The sequence below is a fragment of the Oenanthe melanoleuca genome, chromosome 2 (genome assembly GCF_029582105.1).
Source record: "Oenanthe melanoleuca isolate GR-GAL-2019-014 chromosome 2, OMel1.0, whole genome shotgun sequence".
In the NCBI taxonomy this organism is placed as follows: Eukaryota; Metazoa; Chordata; class Aves; order Passeriformes; family Muscicapidae; genus Oenanthe; species Oenanthe melanoleuca.
Window position 1 is genome coordinate 136,136,160 of NC_079335.1, and position 12,446 is coordinate 136,148,605.

At 36.7% G+C, this 12,446-nt stretch overlaps 1 long non-coding RNA gene across 3 annotated transcripts in view; it reads left to right on the forward strand.

Annotated features, from left to right (window-relative positions):
- Positions 1-12,446, forward strand: part of LOC130250041 (uncharacterized) — a 108,589-nt gene that overhangs the window by 30,491 nt on the left and 65,652 nt on the right. The gene's annotated exons all lie outside the window — the stretch shown is intronic.

Below are 12,446 nucleotides of genomic sequence, written 5' to 3' on the forward strand. Positions count from 1 at the left end.
GAAAAATGCATTAAAAATATATCTTAGTTAAGCAAGACTTTTTTGGTCTTGATTTTCTGTCATTTTTTTATGCTATAGAGTATTTTATAATGTGTTAAATAGAAGAAGTTTAGAATAAATTTAGCATTCTTACAGTGGGCATGATTTGATATAACTGAACCATATTTCCTTGGATATTTTGCTGAAACAAAATACTACCAAAATTAACACATTTCTGAGGAAGTCCAGTAGTATTTTCTGAGGTCACCAGTACTCTCAGTAATCTTTTAAGAGGTTAACCTGCAAATTGCTTATCTAGGAGCCCTTATTTATGAAACCTTTTTAATGCTTAAAGAGACTTAGGTATTTTGTGTTCATGCATATTAAAATCAATAGGAATGAAATATTTGAAAGAAAGGATGGAGCTCAGGGGTTTTAATCAATATGTCTTTGCCAAATGAGAATACTTTTGAATTTTTTTGGCACAGTATCTTTGTGTTTCACTAACTGATTCTCTTTTGGGAGATCTACACCCTTATTCTTAGCAAAAGTAAATGAGTATTGTCCAACTGACTTCTGTGAAATTGTCTCACTGCAAGCCAAGCATGAACCTGGTCCATCTCTTCCATTAAAATTAATGGAAGAAAGATGTGTCCAAATGACCTAGAATACTTTGAATCTGTATTTTCTTCAATTGTGTCAAACAATGCTTTTAATAGTATATATCTTTGTATACACTGTATGTGTAAGTGCATATTAAATGTGCTGAATGGCCTAAATGTAAACTGTGATTGATTAGTCCCATATGAGTCCAATCTAATTCTAATCCATTGGTTAGGATATAATAAAAGACTGTTTTCATCAAGGACTTGGCATCCACTTGAAAATTTTATTTCAATATGACAGCAAGAATGAACATAGTAGAATTAGGGAAGTTAATCAAGCTTAGCCAGAAGTCATAGCTCATATGAGCCTAAGACTCACAGTCTTTAAAAACAAAATATAGAAAACTAACATCTGGTGTTAATTAATAATGTGAAACAAAAAAAACCATCTTCTTAAAATATTTTCTTCTACTACTTATTGCTTTTACATTTCAGAGAAGGCAAATAAAAGCACCAAATTTTTCATCAGCTTTGTAAATCTGCAACCTACAAACTGTACCTGTATTAAGTAATCCTTTACTCCATGGGTAGCCTGTGAGCAAGGCTGACAGATTGTCTTGTATCTTTGGGCATTTCTGGGGAATCTTCTTTTTTCTTAATCTTCTTCACAGAAATTAGAAGGCATCATGATGTACTTCTACTCACATGAACTTTCTAAAAGGTCAAAAATAATATTTTTCCTCTTCTAGGCACTACTGATGTGCTAGAGAAAATCGAGCGTGCTTTGTCCAGGTATTTGAAAAATATATGGACAGAGATGATTTTATCATGTGAATATCCAACAGATGTTGAATGAGATAAGATGATTTTTAGCAATTTTGCTGCAGATAATATTGGCTTACATGATAAAAAATAAGGGACCTGTTATGTTACAAAAAAAATTGTGACTTTTACATTTTAGAACTTCGTAAATGGGGTCTGGACTCTCGCATATGTCTCTTCCTATCCTGAGATGCCATACTTCTGGCAGAGTGTATTGTGGTTTATTTCCATACAGATATTCCCATTGTTTCTCAAGAATGCATTTGTGTATTGCTCTGGATGGCTCCTAGACTAAGTTCATTCCCCTCGTGCTTGTAAGATCAATTGCTCTTCATTTGATGTGAAGCTGCTTTCTAACAGGGCTGGCTGGCTAAGTCTGGAGAGTTATCTGCTAACCTAAATATTGGTCCTTCTTCCAGACTTTTATCACCCACTAATTTTGAGATGCCCCTCATTATAGAACTCCCTTAATTTCTCAGGAAGCCAAGCAGAAGGTCAGAGATTTTCCCATGTGGAGCAATTTCTGGACTGATGCTTCTCCTGGAATACACAGCCCTTTCTGTGCAGCAATTAATGAACTGAGATCCAAGAGAAGCCTGAGTTTGTGTTCTAAATGATGGCTCTGATTAGCATGCAAGAACATTTAAATGAAAAATACTGATGAAAGCATACATATTTTCCACTGAAAGCTTCTTTATTTTATATTCATGCTTCAGAGAACATAGCTCTCACTATGGAATACTTGCATAATGTGAATGCTGGAACGTGTGCAAAATGTGAATGCTGGAACATTTCTATCACATCACGAGTCTGGGCTGAGTCTGTCCACCCTCTACACCTGGGAGTGATCTCTTGGAGCACTCACTGGATCTGCACACTGAGCATTTCATTTTCTGTAGTTTACTTCAGCTTTGTACTATTTGTTAATCCTGTAGGTTTCAAGAAAGCTTTGATTTCCTGGGGTTTGAATCCCAGGACCTATTGGTACACATAGATTTTGTGGGGACTTGCACTGATCTTAGTGAGAGAAGCACAAGCTGCACAAGGGTTTGGAGACAGCATGAAGACATTACTCTGTGAGCATATGAACATTTATAATCTACCAGCACTTTAATCTCTAAATGAAAAAATCTTACAAATTTAGAAGTGGGGTTTTCACAATGGCTAATTTAGCCCTTTTTTTGGTCTGAAACTGTCCCTCTGCTTGGTAGCAAGAGAGGCTCTGGCAGGGGCTATTTCAAAGCAGGAGATATTGCATAAGGAAGTTGAGCCTGAGGCCAAGGATGGCATTTATAAATACCTTTCACTAAAACATCCATATTTTCACTCAAACATGTGGTATACAAATCTGAATTCATCTGCCTTAGGAGCTGATTAGACACCTTGTAAAAGCCAGAACTATGCACCCAATTAAAGTGTTTGTTTCTAAGAGATGATATGTTACAACCTCTTGGGAAAATCCAAAGGTCTGACATGTATTGCATAATTAAGGAAGCACAAAAATTATCAAATGAAAAGCCAGACTAAGAGAATGTCATAATTTTTGAATGCTGTTATTTTTTTAAAATTAAAACTGTTGAACAAGTGTTATGACTTTTTATTTCTCAGAAATAATTTTTAATTCAAAGGAAGTGAGTTTTGGGGTCTAAATAACTGTCATCTTGGTAACTATGCATTTAATTTCTGTTTTGATTTTAGTTTTAGCTGAGAAAATCTGGGAAGCTGAAACATTTTCTTAAGCACTGATACAACTGAATCTGTCAGGAATGGCCTGGCACTTGTCACTTTTCCAATCTCCAGGAAATTTGGAGCTTTATTTGTGATTTACAGGTAAGATAAGCAATTTTGTCCCTCTGTTTTATGGAATTTCCAGGGACCCTGCACCTCTGCATGTCACTGAGGTTTGTGCGGTGACTACAAACATCTCTCAGACCACCACTTTCTTGGGAAACACAGATATCTGAACTCCTGGTCCTTGTTCCCAGCAGTGTAGGTGACTTTGCAGTTTAATCTTTTCTCAGCCCACTGCAAGTTGTGAAGGGAGAAGCAGCAACAGCAAACTCTTGTTAGCAGAGGGACTTCTGAGTGGGACAGTCTGAGGACATCTTTACCAAACCCAGGGGATAGAACAGAAATAGAAGAACAAGGTAAAAATAGTTTTTACAACAGATGATTCTAAAGCATAGTAACAATAATAGTTATCGCTAATTTTTTACAGATGAAGAAGGGCTTAACTTTTACAAAGTTCATTTAGGTATTGCTAAACATTTATTTTCTTGAGTATAGTTTTTAATTTTGAGCACAGATGAATACTGGCCTCACTTAAAACATGTGTGTTCTTTCCCACCCCCCTCTGCTGCTGTTAGGAAGTTTCCTGGCTATATGTGCTTTTCCACATTTGTCTGCTAAATGAGATATTAGTGTATAAAATGCAGCATACAGCAGCATTCGTTGGATTTGTAGCATTTTCTTGGGGCACTTGGGTCTGCAGAGCACCAGTTTTCATTCTTGATTTTTTTCCTGAGTTTCAGCACATGCATGAAGTTTCTAGGCAAATCAGTCCTATTTTATTGATTCATTGGGGGACAGAGTTTTTCACCAGTTATTTTTATGCAAAGTAGAGGTTAGCCAGATATTTTTTAACATGACAACCTTGCAAATGCTTTTCACATTCATTTAGCCATATGCTGACAATTCTAAAGACAAAAATATATCTTTGAGAACAAACAAATATGAAATCTAACATCTTTAAAACTTCACATTTCAAGGCTGAGAAATTTCAATGAGTTTTTTCCATTTCTTTTACGTAATTTTAAATTCTGTGTTTACACTTAAATTGAAATATACCCTGAAAAGGAAAACTGAGCATCTGTATCTAGATCCCACATACTTCCCAAAGAGGAATGTCAATGTGTATTTGGGCTATCTCAGTATCTAATGTTATTATGATATCAAAGTTTTGCCATATTTTAGAGGACAGTCAGATGGCATATTTTTAAACACCTATGAAATCACCCCCAGTAGCAAATACATCCACTTCAAAATATTTCCATACAACTGAATGAAGCTGTAGGTACATATGAGGAGTATCATGAGATCTCTAAATACAGCAAGTGTATCCTGCATTTTAGAAAAATAAGAGTCTACTTGGAGAATCCAAGTATATTTTGCCTTCTAAAAGAGGTAAATAAATATTTGGTGGTATATGAAATACTTAATCAACTAGACACATCAACATAATAATAAAAATGCAAGGACAATTTATGATATGAATCAACAGTGCCTATGGTGTTTTAGTGCTGCCAGTGTGTTTCAGCTTAATTTCTTTAAGCAAATGCTAGAATTTTGCAATTTTAGAGGAGTATTTCTTAGTAATTCAGGTAATGACTTGTTTAAATAGAATTGATGTGGTTTTTTTTTTCACTAAGGAACTAGGTTAAGGGAAAAGTAAAAGGTATTTTCCAAATACATAAAATTATATTATACATATTATTACTTTAAAATATTTTTCAAATTTAAAGAAAACTTTAAAACCATGAAGCATTCCTCACTCAATCTTTGACTAACTCTAAGAGAACCAAGGGGTAGGAACTTAAATACAAGGCTTTCTTCTTACCTTATTTTCTGAAAAGAAATCAATGTAACTATGAAAATTTTCAATAATTTAGGGAAACTTATGTGCATTTCTTCCAGAAAAATGTGCAATGTAGCAGTGACAGCTAACATGACACAAGTGCTAAGTGACATTCTGACAATGGGAAAGTCAATGGGATAAGTGTCCAAATTTCCTTCATATGTTCAAGCTTCAGTTCTAATCCTATTTAAGTCAGGCTTGCCTCTCTAAAAGTACTTTCATGTTGATGTTTTGTATGACTAGTGAGTCTGTTTTGAATTTTCATAAAACATTATAAGGGCTACTTATGACATTGTGGGAAAGATATGCTCGTTTCGATAGGATTTCAAAATAAATGTTCTAATGAATAAAAAATATGACTGATGCCAGCTTCAAAATTGGCTTATTTCATTATTCTTGCAGAAGAAAATAAAGTAGATAAAGTCAAAATGAAGTTATTCTGTATTAAATATACCAATATGGGAATGAATTAGTGTTGCATGGAGATTTTCCAAAGGTTACTTGAGAATCTGTAAGAGAGATAGGAAATTAACTTAACTCCTGAGCTGTTAAGTACTGAATTGGTCTTTGGACCACTTGGTCTTGACTTCAGGTTTCTCATGCAAAGATTATACATCCAGATAGAAATTAGCTCAGTTTTATCATAATGTTAATGTGTCCAGATAGAATCTTCTACTAGTCTCCACCATGAATTAAGTAACAAACATTAATAAACTGAAATGAATGGAAATTCTTCATATGTTTCTATGTCAGTGAGTTTTGGGAATGCAAAATAATTTCAGTGGAGTTATACAAGAAAAGAGCATGGACCATTAACTTTTGGAATTTCCTGACCTGTCTGGTTGATTGAGCAGCCTCAATGCTACATTTGACTGTAGACTTTGCATTTGACTGTGTATATATTTTATGCACTTTCACATGTTTTAATATAACCTGTGTGGGATATTTTCATTTCTGGAATAGCTGGAAGGCATGACCTTTTTTCAGCAGGGGAAAGTTCATAGAGAATGTATAGAGTGCATATCTAGTTTGCCAGTGCATATTTGACTGAAATTTTCAGCACAGCATCTTGAAGGATTTTCTTCTGGCATTCACTTTGCATGTAAGACATGTCTGGTTTTCTATTATATAAAAGAAAAAAGTCTTTGTCAACCACAAATTTTAAACTTTAGCTCTGATAGTGTTGCATGCTTGTGTGGAGCCTCATAGGAAATGCAAAGTCAGGCTGAAATCAATGGGGTTTGTGCAACCCACCAATGAGCACAGCTAAAATATTCCACTCTGCCTCCTCAGTGTGTGAACTGGTTATGGTCTCTACCTCCTAACCTTGCCAGCCTAACTGTATAGATTCATGTCTGCTGTTCTGGTGGCCTCAGGTTAAACTGAATATAAAGAGCCATCATATTTGTGAGTATACAGACACATTTAGCTGTGGGCCTGAGGTCAAGCCTTTGAAATAATGTCTTAGAAGTAGAAACAAGTAAAATAACCCTTAGAGGGCCCAAAACTCACAAAGAAGACACTAAAACAGCCCAAACTCACAGTCTAGAGGATGCAAGACCAATGCCTAAGCAGAAAATACAGCTCAGCTTTCAACTCTTCTAGCAGTTCCACCCTCCTAACCAGCACTGATTGTTTTGTGACAACCAGGAGTCAATGTCAGCTTTGGAGACCTGACCCTCAACTCTTCTTTTAACTGTACTTTCCTTATGTTTATTCATTTGAGGAAATGCTTTGACATGTGTTGTTTTCCAGTGACCACTTGGGAAAAAGTAGTTGATTAATTTTTTTTTTTTTAATCCAATGAATTTATCATATTGGCTCTGCTAAGAACTATTTTGTATTTTGTTTACCTCTCACATGTTAGGTTTTTGAGTTTATGTACATAGACTGCATAGAAAAGCACCTTATTTAATATAAAGCTCAAGCTGCTTACCAAGTTTACCAAGTCCAGCCTCCATAACAGCTATAACAGATGAATGTGAGCCCTTTCACTCTCTGCTCCTTCTGCATGTGTAAAGTGCATTATACTCAGCAAAATATGACATATTGGTGAGCAGTTTAGATAACAACAATGAGATCTGATTGCATCTAATTTGAATATTCTAAGCAAAAAAAGCAAAGAAAGCAAACCTTACAGCAGGTCAGTCAGGGAATAAAAAATCTTCCTCATTGGCATGGAATGAAAGAACCATAGGAGATGAATCAAGCCACTGGACATACATGGTTTTGCCAGCTTCATCCAGCAAATAAATCAGCAGTGTCTTGTTGGATCAGCATCCAGTCAGGGTGGAAAAGAAAGGGAAAAGATCTTTTGAGGAATTTTAAGGATGTGGACTATAAGAAATTCCTTAGCAGCTTTAAACAACTGAGCTTAAAGACTCAACAGACTCACTTTGGCCATGGAAGCTAAAAGAACTCTGTTTGGGCTAATTATTGAATATCTACTTTATTTTTTCATGACTCTATTTCACAGCCTTTTGTTGCCCATGTTGTGCTCAGTGCTGCTGTAGCTGTGCTTCTGGAATTACATAACTGGGAATCTTGAGGACAACTACACGAGCTGCAGTGTAGATGTCCCTCAGCAGCACGAAGGAGGGGCTGGTGTCATTCACTTAGGATTGGGAAAAGCACCTGCTCAGAATGTTGTATAAGGAACAACTGGCCTGCTCCAGAGGTGCCCCTGCTGCACTGAATTAGCAGTTGAGATGTAGAAGGGGTTTTATTTCTTTTTTTCCCCCAGAAACAGCTTGATTCAGTCACTAAAGAATAACATAATAGCTCAGACTGTGCAATGCTAATAAATATATTTTCCTTAAGAAAGATGGTTTGAGAATTATTAAATCTCACCAAAAAGAATGATGATTTTTTTCACTCTGTTCCAGTCCAAAATGCAGAATTTTCTAGCATCCTCAGGTAAATGTCTCTGAGCAACTTGGCTAACCTAAGCTGCAGTAGGCTGGGAGAGTGGAGAGAAAAGAAACCTTTAGGGAGGAATTTAGAACTGTTATTTTTCCACTACCTGTCTCTGATTTCTATAGATGCTGGAATAATTAGGTGCTTAGGAGAGGTGTTTCATTGTAAGGTACTCCAGAAAACTGCTTTTAATAAGGAAAAGAGTTCTAGCAGTTTCTTTTTGCAAAGCAAAATTCTTCAAGGAAGAATCATATTCTACCCTGGGAAAATTACTTAGGGAAGGATGCAGCAAAAATGTGTTTTGCTCACAGCAAAATTTGTAAACCTGGAGTGGATGAGAATAACATATTTCTGTGCCTTTTGAAACTGGCAAAAAGCCAGGTTTTTCTGCCTGACTTTATTTTAGCATTTATGCAGTTGTATAGAGCATAGTTACATTTATCTTGGGACAGGTACATGAAGTGTCCTGAAAGTGGGTAAGACTACAGAATGAAGTACATCATGGATCGAATTTTTCCTGCACTAATTTATTTCATTTAGGTAAGCTAAGTGCCACTTCAGTGCCAGAGAGTGGAGATTAAAGCAGGAGGCTTTGGAATGGCTGAAATGTGGTGTCATGAGAGACTTTTTGACTTGGTTAATTACTTTGAAAGTGCTAAAAGAAAAAATAGTGGTATAAGGATTTCAAACCAAAGCAAAATATGTAGTTACATATAACCTTGCCTGAAGTTTCTTTTCAGGGAAGAAAGTCCTCAAATAAAATTAATTAGGAAACTGCCATATCTTAGAAATCAAAGTTAGAATCCTCACAGAAAAATTAAGGAATTAATACAATTAATTTCTCCTTGCCAGAATTAAAGAAGCAGTGAAAATGAAGATTGGTAGTATTCCATGAAAAATAGAGATGGAATGAATATATATTTTTCTCTTCATTGATCTGAAAAAAATGCAATGTAAATAATTCTCAAGTATTTATTTTAAAATGACTAAGCTTAAAGAAGGGTCAATATATTGAGTACAAATTAATGTCTGTTGCAGCTGCTCTGAATTTGCTGTGTCCCACTGAAAGGTAAGTGGAGTTGAGTGGAATCTCAACTCAATCTGTCTGAACTCTCATGCTGCAAAGTTATTTTGAAGAGCTGTGAAGTTGCACCTGTTTGAGCTCCTAGATAATCAAATTATTGGATATTTAATATCAAAGAGATGTGACATCTGAAGCCTGATAAAATTACTCTAAAAGTTTGGCACTAAGCTACATCTGTAAGCCTGGGAAATGCTGTAATGTGTCTGCTGCTGTGCTGTGTGAATTTGAGTTTCTAATTAGCTCCTCCACCCCCTGTATGCACACCCATGCAAGTCCAAGGGGGTGTGTACACCCTGTCCAAGGGGGGATGTGGGACCCAGGGCAGACACAGAGCTGTGAACTGGCTGAGGCAGCTCTGGGAAGATGCTGGATGCAGACAGGCAGAGCATCCCTGTGTCAGCTGGATCCTGCCTGCAGCACTGTGGCAGTGCTGTGGGGCTGGAAGGCAGCAGCAGGAGCTGTGCCAGCAGGGATGGAGCCCAAGTGCCCTGGGCTTTGGCCACGAGGTGTGCAGTGATCCACAGGGGCTGCTCACACAGGGACCAGCACACAAATGGGTTGGGCGTGTGTTTGCTGCATAAAGTCCACGGGGTGTTTCTCAAGCGAGAGGGATGCACTGCAGGGGCTAACTGGGCTGACTTTTTTTGTTGCTGAATCTGTTTCTCAAATAGTTAACCACAGTGAATCATAGCATAAATGCCTGCAAAATTTGTGTTGAAACTTCCAGCAACCCAATATTTTGACAGTTGCAGCTTATAACATATAAACAAAACAATTTCAGAGCAGACCATCATTTCGAGTAAGAACTTTCTTACTGTTACTTTTATACTGCAGACACAGGGATATTTACAATGCTGATAAAAGTTTAGGAACCTCAGCATCTAAATTAAGTAATTGTATTTAATTAGCTAATATTTTGAGGGGGAAAAAAAAGCTTTAGATTTTAGATATGTACAAAAGCTTATTTTTGTTCCTTACTCAAACCAGCTTCAGAAATGATGCAGTATTTGCTTTCTGTTGCCTACTCCTGTTTTTTTTTTTTTTTTTTTTTTTTTTTTTTTTTTTTTTTTCCACACAGCTGGGATTAGACTGGGAAAATAATTCCATCTCAGAGATCATGCATGTAGAATTAGGTAATTGAGATACTTATTCACAGCCAGGTAAAGATACTGAAATGAAACACCAAAATAATATCTCAGAGAAAACAGTAATAGCAACTTTTCACAATGTGCTAATTACCTACCAAGAATCTTTCAGGATCTGTGGAGATTTTTGTGATGTCCTTGTCAGATTGCAATTTTATCTATCCCCATTTCTCTGGTGAATTTAAGGACTCCTCAATAACAAAATAGAGGCTCTTCTCTTGCCCATCCATGTTTAAGCACTGCCACCATCCTCCACCTGTAAAGGAACAGAGGTTTTTGAAGTTTTATCTGATTCAAAACAAGGACCAGATTGATGTTGCAGTTTTCCTCTGAATGCCCTAATAACACTGGTGTGGAATAAAAATTCATGACTACCTCTGTGTTTACTGTACAAAGTCTGGGTCTGATAGGTGTGATCAAAGACTGAGGATCTGGGTTAGACTTGTTAGCTGAGCAAAACCCAGGACTTAGCTGCAAACTGTGTGCACTCAGAGCTAAATGTTGCAAGGGCTGATGTAGTTTTCAGTGTGCTTGCAGATTGAAGGTGCTGAAGTACTGTGTTATCCACCTTGCTGACAGACTAATAAATAGGTGCCTGATTCCTATTTTGAACTTTCAGACTTTATAGATTCAATAGCTACTTATTTTAGTGGATTTTTCACAGTAATACAATGTGTTGTACATGTGAGATGTAGCACATAGGGGTGTTTCTCTTCTTAATTTAAAGCCTGTCACAGCTGCCCCCATTTCTGCCTAAAAACTTAATTTATTATTTAGTTGCCAAAAATAATCATATGCTCCTTAAATCAGAGTTTCAGCTGCTTCATATCTCTGTTGACTTTTAGAAACAACTAGCTTTGCCTAGACAATTTGTGCCTACAAGCATGCTTTTCAACATGAGGGTGTATAAAGTAAGCTGAAAATATTAAATCATAGAGTAAGAATTTTAATGGGATTTTCTGACATGAGGTTCTAAATAATAATTTATTTTTCTGTGCTGGTTGAGGGGTCATCCATGTGCATGAATTCAGTGTTGAAAAGTTAACACATTAAAGTGAAGAGCAAGCATCAGCTCACTAGTACAGTGCAGTCTGTGTTGCTTGGTCTAGAAATGAAGGAACCAAGGAGAAGTGTAGGTAGTGCCTCTGCTCAGGGGTCTGAATAAAATATCCCCTTTATTTCTTACACTCAGGTCTTGTGTCCCCTGCAAGAAATGCCAAAGGGAGTCCTTTTGTTTGGCATATGCCTTATTATGAGTGTCCAGAGGCTGTACCAGAGAAAAAGCATGAATTGGTAGCACTTTACAGACTGGTTCAGGGAGCAGAATTAAACAGGTCAGCCATGCTCAAACCAAAGGCTCTTTCACCCTCCAGCTGCTTTCAAACACAAAACACTTCTGCAGGTATTTCTTGAATCAAATGGCTGGAGCCATTTTGCAATGTGAAAAGGGTATAAATAGCAGCTGCTGGTTTAGGAACATTATTTGCAGCTTAGAGAACTGACATCCCTGGTTTTTGATCCCCTAATTAGACAGAATTTGGAAAAGTTGTGTTTAATTTGCAATTGACTTTAAAATCACAGAGTGCACATTTCAGAATGCCATTAAACAGCTTTTTAATACCCTTCAGAGCTTAGTGTTCCTAAATTGGTCCCCAGTGGTAACTTTGGAAATGCAATAGATCATAGAAGTTCACAGGGCACAACCTAGTCACTGCTTTATTCTGCTCTGTGAAATCCTCAGGTGGAGGCATGTGGGCAGCCCAGATCCTCACTCACTTGGGCTAGAGGAGGACAGGAGACTGATCACATGCAAGGGAGATCTTTTATGCAGGATTACTTGGAGAAAATGGTTGACAATCATGTATTAACAGTAGAAGTTTCATTATGGAACCCTGTTCCATAGTGGAAACAGTGGTAGCAAATTGTAATAGTTGTTTACTCACAATCTCTAAAGGAACTGACATAAAGAATGAAACATGAAATGTAAAAAATAATTCCAGAGAGTTTTCATTAATTGTCTGGATTTTTGTACTAGGAAATCTGGTGTAAACAAAACTAAAATAGCAAATGAGTACACACACCAATTCAGTGAGAAGGAGCTTTTGAATAATTAAATATCTCCCCAGAAATCCATTTGAGTTCTTTGAAGGAGTAAGGGATCATGTGGATAGGGCTGCCCTGGTTGATACTGTGTACAAAGATTAAAAAATCCTAACTTTTTCAGCAGTCCTTATCAAAACTTCTAAATGAAATAAAGCTAT